The sequence below is a fragment of the Mirounga angustirostris genome, unplaced genomic scaffold, assembly GCF_029215605.1.
Source record: "Mirounga angustirostris isolate CCGP_5_RB_7025 unplaced genomic scaffold, mMirAng1.0.hap1 SCAF_3, whole genome shotgun sequence".
NCBI lineage: Eukaryota > Metazoa > Chordata > Mammalia > Carnivora > Phocidae > Mirounga > Mirounga angustirostris.
In genome coordinates, this window is record NW_026991711.1 from 22,813,662 (window position 1) to 22,823,539 (window position 9,878).

General features: G+C 35.1%; 1 pseudogene; it reads right to left on the bottom strand.

Moving 5' to 3' along the window:
• Window positions 1-7,446, bottom strand: part of LOC123839257 (mitochondrial intermembrane space import and assembly protein 40-like) — a 57,523-nt pseudogene extending 50,077 nt beyond the window's left edge.
• Between the last annotated feature and the right edge of the window lie 2,432 nt (window positions 7,447-9,878).

Sequence of the window (9,878 nt, forward strand, 5' to 3'; positions counted from 1 at the left end):
GAAAACACACAGATAGCTAACAGACACATGAAAAGATGCTCAGTATCATTCATCACCAGGGAAAGACAAATCAAAACTATAATGAGATACCACCTCACACCTGTCAGAATGACTAAAATTAACAACACAGGAAACAACAGATGTTGATGAGGATGGGGATACAAGGTGGTGCAGCCACTCTGGAGAACAGTATGGAGGCTCCTCAAAAAGTTAAAAATAGGGGCGCCTGGGTGGCTCAGTCGCTAAGCGTCTGCCTTTGGCTCAGGTCATGAACCCAGGGTCCTGGGATCGAGCCCCGCATCGGGCTCCCTGCTCTGCAGGAAGCCTGCTTCTTCCTCTTCTACTCCCCTGCTTGTGTTCCCTCTCGCTGTGTCTCTCTCTGTCAAATAAATCAATAAAAATCTTTAAAAAAAAAAAAAAAAAAAGTTAAAAATAGAACTACCCTGTGATCCAGCAATTGCACTACTACGTATTTACCCAAAGGATATAAAAATACAGATTCAAAGGGGTACATGTACCCTGATGTTTATAGCAGCATTATCAAAAATGGCCAAAATATGGAGAGAGCTCAAATGACCATCTCACTATTACTCCTAATAACCCACTAGCAAAATGTTTGCTTCCTGTCTCAATGAACTTACGCTTTGCTGGCCTAGATGTTTTAATTGACTGTGATTAAAGTCAATGGAAAACTAAAATAATGCAATGCAGGAAGGACTACTGATGGCCCAGATCCTTTGAGATCATTTTATTGGTTATGTTTCACTTTGGAGAACAATGGATGAAATGTTTATTTTATTATATAGTACTTGCATTTTTTTTAATTTTCCTTTTTTATACTTAGGATGCCATCTTAAATACCCTTAGTTGATACCTTTGAATGCTGTATTTTTACATTTTTGTTCACTCTATGTAGCTGCTAAAATTAGATGCATTTAACACAACCCTTTTCCTCTCAGAGTTTCTGGGATACAATGACCTGTCAATTAAGTTAAATCCATGATCATCTATTTTCAGGGATTGATGAGAGAAAATAGTTCTTTTATTTTCTGTATTAGTAATTTACTAGACATAATTAAAAATTTTTGTTAACTTTTTACTATAATGTTAATTACAGTTAATCAAGTGTAGGAGGCTATACTTAATCCCACATATGTGTGTGTGTGATGCACAGCAAGCAAGAAATACTGTGCACCTAACGAAAACTTAAATTTTATTATATACACTTTCCTAGCTAAACTTTACTACTCTATTTCCTTTTCTTATATTTTGTTCCCATTTTAATTCATTTTATCAAAGAAGAAATTAGAAAATTCACTATTTTAAAATTTTTGTGATTACATCTTAATTTTACTCGTTTTTTTATGCTAAGAAAAAAAGTACTTATTTCCCTGAAAAACAAAACAAAAACAAAACAACTCTGTATTTATTTCTGTGGTGTATAACTATAGAATTTGTAGTAATTACCAAATTTTATAAGGTATTCCATATGGTCTACTTTGAGAACATGGAATAGATAGTATAACTAATAACTATATGTATGCATGTATATCAGTCAGTGTTATACCAGAGAAACAGAACCAGTATATTACAGAGAGAGAAAGGGCAAGAGAGTGAGATGGGGAGAGAGGGAGAAAAAGAGGGAGGTGGGCTGAGAGGAAAGGGAGAAAGAACAGAGAGAAGGATTTATTGCAAGGAATTAGTTTATGTGATTGTGGCTGGCTAGACAATTTTGAGTAACTTATGGCAGGTCACAGAAGGGCAGGTTGGAAACAGGCAGGGGCTGAGACTACAGTCCAAAGTGAAATTTCTTCTTCAGGGAAATCTTATTTCTGCTCTTAGGGCATCTAAATTGGTTAGAACATGCCCATCTAGATTATTCAATATAATCTTATTTCCTCTCTAAATCAACTGGTTTTAGATGTTAATCACATGTACAAAATACCTTTACAGAATAACTGGGTATTCCAGCCTGAATGAGCTGACAGATGAAACTGAACATCAAAGCATGTATGTATTTTATACTAATTAATTTATCTATATTTAGAGAGCTCCTATGACTTGTCAGGGTTATTTTAAGTATTGTGGATAATAAGGTTAGGTAGCCAGACAAAGAAATAGCAATTTATAAAGCTTCTTCTTTAGTAGGAAACATGCAATAACTGTTAAGGTAATGATAAGCATTACAAAGAAAATAAGTCAGGACAACTGGGTAGAGATACACAGGCAGAACAAGGGTACTTTCAAACTTTTATGTATGTCAGAAAAAGAACTCTCTGAGGAGATCACATTTGTGCTGACATCTTTTTAAAAGGAAGAAATAAGATCCCTGAAAACCAAAAGAAAAGGTATATAAGGCTCTTAAGATGGATATGAGTTTAAAAGGCTGGGGGAACAGAAAGAAGACAGAGTGGAAATTGAGAGGAAATGAGGTCATTCTGTTAGGCAAACATCAGATAGTAAAAATTGAATGTAAGCTGTGCATATTAGTTTAATCTAGCTGCAAGGTGGTTTTTAACCCACTGGAGAATTCTAACCAAATGTATAGCATATCCCAATTTACATTTTAGAAGAGTACACTATTGCTCTTCAGAGAATGGTTGATCACAGCAACAATTTAAGAAATAACAGTATTAGAAAGTGGTGACTTGGAATAACAAAACAACAGTTCAGATGAAAAGACAATAGGGAGATAGACTGAACTTTAATTATGCTTGAAAAATGGGTTCACAGCATACCATTTACCAAAATGAGAAAGGAGAAACATGGCAAAAGAAACAGATTTGGAAGGATGAGGACAACCAATGAGTCAGTTTTTGTGATATCAATTTTGAGATTTTTATTAGATAGTTCATTGGTGATGTTATATATACCCAAGTGGATTCTGATGAAAGGTCAGTGTTCGCGGATTATTACCTTTGTCCTATGAATCAAGATCTCTTGATTCACTGCAGTCTCTTCCCACACTGGCCCCAGCATTGCCACATTAATTCCTTTGCTCAAGTAGACATAGATGAACATGTTGCAAACAGAGGCTTGGAATGTGCAATGGGCTTATTATCTCATTCTACTAAAAGTCTAACATGAATAACTGCAGGCTAGACTACTGGGGAAAAATGTGGAGAGAGGAGTTTTCCAAACTGAATCTTCCTTGTCTCATGACCAACTAGAAAACACCACAAACTGTAACTACATAAAAGTTATCTCAGGTAAGATTTTTAGAAGAACCACACAATTCAGACAAGCCCCAAATTCTGACTCATAGCATCAAGACCATATTAAGTAGTAACAATATTACTAACACTGTGCTAGATGTGCCTTAGGAAACATAAGTCTACATACTCTATGAAACACCAAATAACTGGAAGATAACTCTCTGTGATTTAAAAAAAAAGTCTTAAAAACAAAGGACTTAAAAAAACTCACACATCATATGACTGTGACAGCACCAAATGCTACTGAGGATGTGGGGCAACCGAATACTCTCATTCATTGCTGGGAGAAATGCAAATGGTATAGCCACTTTGGAAGACAGTCTTGCAGTTTCTTACAAAACTAAACATAATCTTTCCCCATGATCCAGCAATCACACTCTTTGAGCATTTACCTAATGGAGTTGAAAACTTACGTGTCTACACAAAAACCTGCACATGCATGTTTATAGCATTTTTATTCATAATTGCCAAAACTCAAAAACAACAAAGTTTTCTTTCAGTAGGCAAATGGATAAGTAAACTATTGTATAGCTAGACAATAGAATATTACTAAGCACTAAAAATAAATGAGCTATCAAGCTGTGAATAGACAGGGAGGTATATGAATGTAAATTACTAAGTGGAAGAAGCCAAAATGAAAAGGCAGCAGGAGTCCAACTATATGTCATTCTGTAAAAAGCAAAGCTATTGAGGGGCGCTTGGGTGGCTCAGTCACTAAGCGTCTGCCTTCGGCTCAGGTCATGATCCCAGGGTCCTGGGATCGAGCCCTGCATTGGGCTCCCTGCTCCACGCGGAGCCTGCTTCTCCCTTTCCCACTTCCCCTGCTTGTGTTCCCTCTCTCGCTGTGTCTCTCTCTGTCAAATAAACAAATAAAAAATCTTTAAAAAAAAAAAAAAAGGAAAGAAATGGTTTTGGAAAAAAAAAAAAGCAAAACTATTGAGGCAGTAAAAAGATCAATAGTTGCCACGGATTAGGAGGAAGTAGGGATGAAGAGGTGGCACACAGAGTTTTAAGACAGTAAATTTATGTTGTATGATAGTATACTGATGGGCATATGTCATTACACATTTGTCAAAACCTACAGAAAGCACAATACCAAAAATGAACAAGAATGGAGACTGTGGACTTTAGGTAATAATAGTATGTCAACATAGGGTCATCAATTGTAACAAATGTACTACTCTGTTGAGGAATGTTAATACTGGGGAGGCTATGCACATGTTAGGGCAGGAGATACATGATAACTCTCTGTTCTTTCCACTTATTTTACCATGAAACTGAACCATTTTAAAATATAGTCTATTAATAATTTTTTAAAAATTAAAAAAGAGGATTGGACTTGTACTTCCGGGAATACGTAATAGATGCATATTTCTTGATTTCTCCACTAGGAATAACTTAAACCCTGAACATTATATATAAAACAAACATGAAAAATCTGGAAGGTGGAAATAAAAAAGTGGACCAACTAACAACCTCCAGACTCACACAATGGCACTGTGGCAAGTATCCGGTTTTATTTTTGTTTTTGTTTTTTTGACTCATATATCCAAGACTTGCAGTTGAGGAAGCAAGCAAGCAAGAAACACCAACTACATGTGAAGGACCTCTTGGTATTATTTCCTATAGCTGCATGTGAATCTATAAGTACGTCCAATAAAAAAATTAATTAAAGGAAAGAGGACTCAGGAATGAATCCGAGAGTTTTAGTAATCAGTTGAAGAGGAAGAAATTAAGCCAGAAAAAAATGATGAAATGAAAACATCTATAAAGTGATTGAGGAAAATAAAATATGTTTCCAGAAAGAGGGAGTGAATTACATCAAATGCTTCTGTGTATTCAATTAAGATGAAAGTAGAAATTTGAAGACATTGTTTGGCAATATGAAAATCTTTTGCTAGATTCACAAAAATAATTTTGGCAGAGTGATAGAGACAGAATCCTGATTTTCACTCACAAGCAGATGAAGGTAGAAAATAAACACAATGATGCATGGTGATTTAGTTGAGAACACTTGCTATAAATAAAAGGAGAAATAAGTACATAATTAGAGAAGCATACAGGTCAAGGACTATTAGACAGATGATGGATAAATGAGAGAGAGAGAGAGAAAGAGAGAGTTTTGAACTGATTATATCTCCCTAAAATTCGTATGTTGAAGCCCTAACCCCCAATATGATGATATTTATAGGTGAGGACTTTGGGAGACAATTAGATTTAGATGAGGTCGTAAGGATAATGCTCCCAAGACAGGAATTACTATCCTTATAAGATAAAGAGAAGTAAGATCTCTCCCTCTCTCTACCATATGAGCACAGAGCAAAAAAGTGGTCATCTGCAAGCCAAGAAGAGGGTCTTCACCAGTAATAAATCTGCTGGCACCCTGATCTTCGACGTGCAAGCCTCCAAAACTGTGAGAAAATAAATTTCTCTGTTGTTTAAGCTACTCAATCTATGGTATTTGTTGAAGCAGCCTAACATTCACAGTTAAACATACCAAATTCATAAAATATTGGCAAATTCAAAATAGTAACAAAATATATTCCAAATACACATCTATTATAAGCAATAACAGAGGATAAGTAGTTATATAATAAATTGCACAAAAACATATCAAAAATCAAGTCCAGGGGCGCCTGGGTGGCTCAGTCATTGGGTGTCTGCCTTTGGCTCGGGTCATGATCCCAGGGTCCTGGGATCGAGCCCCGCATCGGGCTCCCTGCTCCGCGGGAAGCCTGCTTCTCCCTCTCCCACTCCCCCTGCTTGTGTTCCCTCTCTCGCTGTGTCTCTCTCTGTCAAATAAATAAAATCTTTAAAAAAAAAATCAAGTCCAATATTTTTATTACTTTATCAAGTGAGAAACCCAAGCCCAACACAAGACAAAGATATTTAACTGTTATCTTAAGTTTAGAGGACAACCTAATGGACCCTCATATCAATCATACAAAGAGAAAAAATGTATTCCTCAGACTCCTGTTCATTAACCTGCCTTTGTTATTTGTAAACTTTAACTTTCTTTTTATATTATCTCTGATGATAAATCCAAGGGCTATCATTTTAATGCTACTTAGTTTTAAAATGTATCAATTTCAGCATTTGAAAGATAGGTCATTTTTAGAGAGTAATGGTTACTAGCACTGAGAACTGCATCTTGGTAAGCAAATATGATGTTAACTAAAACTGATCAGATAAACTACAAATAATTACTTTTACTTATGGGCCAAAGGTTTACACCAACTTAGCGCACTGACAATTTAATATGTGATGAGAGGACATTTACATAGACATTTAAAAGGAAGCAGCGGCACAAATATTGCTCAGTCTTCTAAATATTTATGACATCATTTATTGCTTTTCTATAAATATAATCAGAGTACTTATCTTTCACTATGTTTTTAATAAATAAAGTGATTTTCTTGTATACAGATGTTATAACTTGACCCATGTACTTTAAACCACAGATCCACACTGAAGTAACAACTTGCTTCAAATTTATGGGGTGGGCAAGACAGGCTTATTCAGGTATTACTTACAAAGAGTGAATTGACCCTTCACAGTGTAGAATTCTCTGTTTTGAAAGATGTATATAATCACATAACCCTCACCAATATCAAGATACAGAACAGTTTCATCCTTCTCCAAAGTTCCTTCTTGCCCCTTTGTAGATAACAACTTCTCTCCCCTCTCTACCCCATATACTTTCCCTAGTGACTTAGGCTTTTATTTTTCAGGGAAGAAAAGTCTGGGGATAAAAGGAGGAATGCTCAGTCTTTCTGCAGTGCTAACCACTCTCTCCTGCAAGCCTCACCACCTAGGGAGTCTTTTTCTGAATTCTTTCCCTGCCCACAATATTTCTTATGAGGACCTACTGGCAATCCTGGGTGAAGACACCATCATAATGTTTTAACTTCATTTGTGTCCGTGGTTCCAGAGCTTCTCTGTTAGCTCACACTCTCCCATTAGCAATTTGCTTAAGTTTAGCTGAATTCTTCTTCCCTGCTTCTATGATGCCCTCTATCCCTTCTGTGGTGCCCTGTATTCCTTCCCCTCGTGCTCCATCACGTGATGCAGGCTCCAGTTCTTTCTCTCCTTGGTGGCACGAAATTTTCCCATAGAATTCAGGCTGCTTGGTTGCCATGTGATCCCAATTCTCTAATGGTTTAAAAACAGTTTTATCTAGCTTTTTTTTGGCTGTAATTATGGGACCAATGCTGTTTCCAAATTCCTGCATTCTAGGTGGAACACAACTCCCTTCTTGATTTGAATTTAATATACTATATCAATTCTCTGTGAGTTTCAAAGATTATATATCTTCTTTAAATAAGTTATAGAATTATCCTGACCATTTTTTGTCTTTCAAACATAATGCCTGAACATTTTATTAAATGAAAGCTATGTACTGTAATAGCAAATTCATCTATTGCTCATTTATCTTCAAATATGCAATTATCCAAACATTACCGGATCACAACATATATGATAACCATAAATGTAATGTAACCCAAAGTATTAATTTTAACTCAGAAAACTTCTTAGGTAGGCAGTATAACAAGTGGTTAAGGACATAATCTTTGGTAGAAAAAATGTTATTCCCAAAGGCTCTCCTATTTTTCTAGATATGTGATCTTAGAGTAGTTTCTTAAACTTTCCAAAGCAAAAAATGGTATAATAATAAACATAAGTCAGAGTAGTGGAAAGATTGGATTAGATGATCCATGTAAAATATTTTACATATAACCTATACATATAATTCTCACCATATATTTGTTACTATTTTCATTATCTTCTTCATCATCATAATCATCATGAGAGCAGTGATCTGATAGCATATAATTAAAAATAATTGGCATAATCATAAACACTATCTGAAGAAAAATTAAAATGTTACCAGTTTTATTCTTGTTTCACAATGTAGACCATTTTTATCTGTCATTATTCATAGAAGATATAACACATTTCAAGTCTACTGAATTGTAACAAATATAATACTGGTGATGTAAAATACTATATTATATGCATTTTCCAAAATTATTCCAACTAATTTTTAAAAATAATCATGTTGAATTCTCAAGATTCTTGATTCTCAAGAGAATCCTGGAAAGAAAGACAAACAAAAAGAAAGTTGGACTGATGGATGGAAAGAAGGAAAGGGAGGGAGGGAAGAGGAAAGGAAAAGGAAGGAAAGGAAAAGGAAGGGAAGGAAAGGAAAGGAAAAAGAGAAAAGAGGAGGAAAGAAAAGAAAAGACAAGACAGATATTATGAGCTAGATAATAATGAATAACCAAGGCTAACTTAGTCTTATTTATGTTACAGACTGAATCATGTCCCCGTCCACCATCCAAATTCACATGTTGAACACCTAACTCCCAACCCAATATGATTGTATTTAGAGATAGGGTCTGTGAGAAGGTGATAAAGGTTAAATGAAGTCATGGGGGAGCAGAGTCTTAATCAGAGAGGGCTGGTGCCTTTATATGATAAGGAAGACAAAGCTAGAAGAGAGATCCCTCTCTTCACCATGTGAGGACACACTGAGAAGGCAACCATCAAGCCAGGAAGAGAGTTCTCATCAGAAACTGCCCACACTGACATCTTGAATTTTAACTTCCAAGGTTTAAGAACTGTGAGAAATACATTTCTGTTGTTTAAGCCACCCAGTCCATGGCATTTGTCATGGCAGACAGGGCAGACTAATGCAGTACACACAATAGAGAAATTTAAGCCAAATAAATTGATTAATTTTTAATATGATAATGCAATTATAGATTTTATTCCCGTAAGAAAAGTTATATATAGAAGAAAAAGAAAGAATTTTAAAACTGTGTGATAGATGAGTGTTGGATATTTTGGAGAAAATTTTATTATTTTATTATTTAACTTTCCTTTTCAGAAGATATCCTACCGTCACTCTTTTTTTTTTTTTTTAAGATTTTATTTATTTATTTGACAGAGAGAGAGACACAGTGAGAAAGGGAACACAAGCAGGGGGAGTGGGAGAGGAAGAAGCAGGCCTCCCGCTGAGCAGAGAGCCTGACTTGGGGCTCAATCCCAAAACCCTGGCATCATGACCTGAGCCAAAGGCAGACGCTTAACGACTGAGCCACCCAGGTGCCCCCCTACCATCACTCCTTACTACAACTCACAGATATATGGCTATAAGTAGGATTATATTGGCATTTTCACAAACCTCCGTTTAAAATGTTAAGTCATGAGATCTATAGATTTATTAAATTTAAAATCTGTAGGTTCACTTTCCACTATCAGTTATATACCTGAAATTATAATAGGCATTAAAACAATTACTTAAAAAAGGTGAAATTCCAATTAAATACTTAACTATGTGAAAATATTAATTATCTGGGAGTATATTCAAAGATTATGTTAGTGTAAAAAAACGCTATTGCAGTCAACCAGCATCAGTTAATTATTAATAAACTTATATTCATTTCTGCATGTAAATTTTAAACTCCTTCATTCTATAAAAGAAATGTTAAAAATGATCACTGAAAGAATATATAACTTAATCAATTATCATAAATAATTTATAAATTATACTTTCCTTAGTCATTAAAATGTTATGTTTTAGACATTTTTCCCCCAGAGCATGGAAACAAAAAGGACTTTCTAATTGGTCTTTAAATAATCAGAATATAAATGAAATGT